General features: G+C 33.3%; 1 pseudogene; it reads left to right on the top strand.

Moving 5' to 3' along the window:
• Positions 1–3234: 3234 nt before the first annotated feature.
• On the top strand, positions 3235–3995 carry LOC144371299 (outer mitochondrial transmembrane helix translocase-like; annotated as a pseudogene).
• Positions 3996–4911: the final 916 nt, after the last annotated feature.

Here is a 4911-nt window from a genome sequence, read left to right on the forward strand (position 1 = left end):
ACAGATAAAAGGGGGAGACTGCTATATGATGAAAGAACCTGGTATTTTAAAAGAATCACATTTTTGTTTTGGTGAGATATATCTGGATTCTCTATAAAAACCTGTATCCATCATGGTGCAGGTCAGAATTATTGATCTCTGAATGTTAGGTTTTCTGAGGTCTGTAGCTATATGCCAAGTTCGTGGGATATATCAGTGGAAAAAACAGATTTTTCTCTTCTAATGAGCTTACATTCTAACAGGCAGAAATAATGTAGTAAAGAATTAAAATAAATTGTGTCAAAAATTGATAATTGCTTTGGAAAGAAGAAACATATATTTCAGTTGAAGGGGATTGATAGTACATGTGTAAGTGGGGGAAGCTGCAAAATTAAATATCGGGTAAATTTTACTAGAAGAAAAAAACTGAGCCAGCAATTCAAGGAGATGAAAGAATGAGACTTTTGAACATCAAGACAAGGACATTCCAAGCTGAGTAAATAACTAGTGCCAAATTCCTAGAGAAGAAGCTGCCAAACATGTTCTACAGGTCAAGTGAAGTGAGGCCACATAAGTTAATTGAATAGTTTTCTCGTTATTATTCTCAGTTGATCTTGAACTTCTTTGAGTGTACCTGAATGTCTGAACACTTGGTCTGGGTTGACCGAATTGGCATCTGCAGTGGTCTTGCTTCTGGGTATCTCTGACCTTTAGACTTTTTGATTATTCTTTCCTTTAAATCTTCTTCATTTGACACTTTGAAATTGTAATTTTTACCATTGTATTTTTTTTTTATTTTCAATCTCTACTTCTAGGTATTCTGATTAAGTTAGAACCCAGGGTAGATTTATCTAAATATATAAGAAAGAACTATAAGACAGAGTAGATTTAGCTAAAGAGTGAAGAATTTAGATTTTGGAATTACTGATTATTGGGCAGATAGGTTTTCGAGATAAGATCTATAAAGTATATCTTTTAGTAACCAGCTGAGAGCAGTACTCCATTCCTCCCCTTTCCACTATCCCTCAAAGCATTTGGAAGTACATGATGTGTATGGATTTTTTGTTGTTGTTGTTGTTTTGTGGGGGGCAGTTTGTCATGGTAACTAGGACATTCCATTGATATTTATTTGGTTAAGTATTAAATGCTCTGCTGCATACCTAGCAATTTCACATAATGAAGAACTATCTTGACCTACATTCACATAGTTACACTACTGAAATGCATTATAGATACCACCAGAATGGTGTGAGTCAGCAAGAGAGAGTTCTGTACAACTTGGGAAGGCATTTTCCTGGAAGAGTGATGATTTACTATGTCAACACAGACAATAAAGCAAATTTCCTGCCTTCCTTCATGAGGCGGAAACACTGGCTTAGTTTCTATTACTTGCTGTTGTAGGGAAAAGAGGCTTCCAGATAAGGCAGTGCATTGTTTTTGGCTTAAATGGAGAAAGCTTCTACAAAGATAATGAATTTATGTGGAATGAATGTTACAATGGTAATACATGTGAGTATATCCAAAGTGGATGTTACAGGAAGGAAATTGGAGAAGGTAGGAGAGCAGTTCACAAGGACATTTGATTATTTGGTTTCAGAGTTTAGATTTGAGTTAGTAATGAGGTGGTGCAAAACATACAACCCTGCAATCCCATGATCTGTATTTTACCATGATAGACACAATTATTTATATGAAGATTGTATTGTTGGTTATTTTTATCAATATTGAGAAAATGAAAGCAAATACTAACTTTCTCAGATTCGTAGAGGCAACACTGTCATGAGTTGTGAAGACAGTGAATAGAGTAGGGGCTTGTTTTGCAACTAAAGAGCCATGTAAGTAGCCTAAAGCATTGTGGACCATAAGGCGGCTCACTCAGTAATCTAGAAAACTTCCAAGTATTGGACTTTAGAGAAGCCCTTACCAAGTAAATACATAGGACATATTAACAAAATACATCGAAAATTTAAGGAAAGGATACTTCCAGATAGATGAGTATTTGTAAAGAAAACATGAACAATTATCTTAACTGAAAATGAATTTAAACTGTGCTTGCATTATTGCATTGGTATTAACATGTCAGAGACTAAGATATTCTGTTAGCTACATAGACTTCTAATTATACTGCTTTATCTTGTACTGTACTTGAATCAACTTATAGTAGAGTGCTATTTTCTGTGCTTTATTTGCAAGTTAACATTTTAGTAATTATCATAAATAGTTACCTTATTTGAATATTGTGGTTTATAATCCAACTGTTCTGTGAATCAACCATAGTTCTGCCAAAACTTCTATTAGTCTGAATAACCTATTTCAGACTACATTTGTTTCCATTTTTCTGATTGTTTCATGACTCAAAACATAGTGCTGCTTTAGTCAGAAGATTGGAGTTATACATGTGCTACTATAATAATCTCTCACCATAATTATATTGAAGCTAATATTGTGTTATTACCAATATTTTTTCGCAGTCTATTTTTTAACCTGTTTAACCCTATGAGTTTGATAGTCAATAACATTGAAAAGAATGAACTATTGAAACAGTTGAAAAAATAAGAAAAGTTTACCTTTTGAGTCAAATTATAAATGTGTATAAATATATATAATGTAGTAGAAATGATCACGGGAGCAAAAGTTCTGAGAGACCAACTACATAAAAAACTGACTATAGTGTAACTATATAGTGATGCTAACCTATGTAGAAAAAAAAACTGTCATGGATAAGGAGAATTGTCTAGAAATGGTAAGGAGTAAATACTGGCAATAACCATTTGAACATGTGCTACAGAAGGGGCAGATACTTTAGAAAGCCATAGTGTTCTCAGCATTATATCTCCATGGATGTGGAAGGATGAATGTATCATGTTAGAATACTTAGAAGCCATTGAAATTAGTGTTTTCTAATGCTGCCTTTCTTTTGTATTTTCCATGTCATTTTAACTTCTCAACTTCTGAAGTGGTTTTTCTTATATATAGTGATGATGGAATTTAGAGTCTCATAAATGTTTCCGTTCACAAATTTTTGGGGGCCCCTTATACTACATTCATTAATTGGCATGTATACTTTAATTTCATTCATGTACAGAACTGGCTTGAACTACATTGAAAAATTCAACTTTTAGTACATTAAGAGTGGAGAACTCAGCATCAGAATGTAGAAATACTTAAAAAATCACATTCTATGAAAGCTTCCCTGTGTAATGTACTTTTGACATATAATCAGTCTTCTGTTCCTCCATTTCTGCTGTGAGGTTAATGATCAAGAAGGTGCATACTGAAGCTTTTTATCTTTACTGGAGTTGGAATGAAGTTGATGGTTTCATTTTCTGCTTGATATTTGATGCAGTAACATACTTTACTAACAAATGGATGGTACATGCATTTCTTCAAACTAGAAAACAAAAAGTAGAAGCTCAGAAATAAGAGCTCCTAAATACACATATATACGAATATAGAAATCCAAATATAGATATTAAGTACAACATAAATGAATCATAATCATTAATTTTTTATTGAAAACTATGTATAGAAATATTCTAAATATTAGGCAGGAAAAAATAATGAAACAAAGAGTCACAAAATGTGAAGCTTTCAGAAATATGAAGGGCATATTGCTGCTCATGTATTAGACCCTCTTAACATGTATGGTACTTGGAGTGGTTTAGCAGTTTTAGGTGATGTCATTTATGGATCTGAAAAACAGTCATATTATCTATAGAAGAAGTATTTGAGAATTTCAGGCTTCTTGCAGCCTCCAATAAGATATTCTTTATGATCCTCTAGCCTCTGGTAAAACATTGATTGTCAAGGCTACAGCCAAGAAAGCAAGTCATCAATTTATTAACCTTCAGCCTTGTAAGTATTATACAGAATCTCAAAATTTGGCTGCTGCTGTTTCCTCCCATGTCATTAAGTCACAACTTTCCATCCTCTGAATAGATGAAATATATTCCTTCCTATGAAACTGCTCACATTCTAACTATGAAGTTACAGCTTTGGCTAAGCTCAGCTTATGAGTCTCTAGGATTATTTTGAATACTGACCACAACTGCCACATCATAGTAATGGGAGCTACTAAGTGTCCTTAGGACCTTGACTTGACTATAACAAGGATGATTCTTATAGTATTCCACATTTACCCACTTGCTCTAAAATAGAGAGAAACAATACACTTGGTATTATTTCCTAAGCTTTAGAAATCTTATTGAGGGTAGTTGTTGCCTACAACTGTATGTACAAGTGTTGACCCTACATTTTCTCCTCATTTGCAAAGTTTCTGATCCGATTCCTAGGTTATTGATCCATTTGTGTTGAATTTTGTTCAGGGTGAGAGATAGGGATCTAGTTTCATTCTTCTACATATATATCTAGTGGTCTCAGTAGCACTTGTTAAAAAGGCTGCCTTCTCCAACATATGTTTTTGATGCCTTTTCCAAAGATCAAATGACTGTATCTGTCTCCAGTTCTGTTCCATCAGTCTGTTTGCCTGTTTTTATGCCAAGACCATGCAGTTTTTGTTATTATGAATCTGTAGTATATTTTGAAATTGGATTTTGTGTCCTTTATTGCATATTATTTTTAGAACTTTTTTTCTAGTTCTGTGAAGAATGTCATTGGTGTTCTGATGAGAATTGAATTGAATCTGTAAATTGCTTTTGGTAATATGGCCATTTAAACAATATTAGTTCTGCCAGTCTGTGAACATGATAGGTCATCTTCTGATGTCTTCAATTTCTTTCTTCATTGTTCTATAATTTTCAATGCAGGGTGTCTTTTACCTCCTCAGTTAGATTTATACATAGGTCTTTAATTTTTTGAGGTTGTTGTAAATAAATTTTTTTCTGATTCTTTCTCAAATTCATTGTTGGTGTTGATTATTTGATTTTCATAAACTGATTTTGAATCTTGGCACTTTGCTGAATTTATTTATTA

This window comes from Ictidomys tridecemlineatus, chromosome 16 (genome assembly GCF_052094955.1).
Source record: "Ictidomys tridecemlineatus isolate mIctTri1 chromosome 16, mIctTri1.hap1, whole genome shotgun sequence".
NCBI classification, from domain to species: Eukaryota; Metazoa; Chordata; class Mammalia; order Rodentia; family Sciuridae; genus Ictidomys; species Ictidomys tridecemlineatus.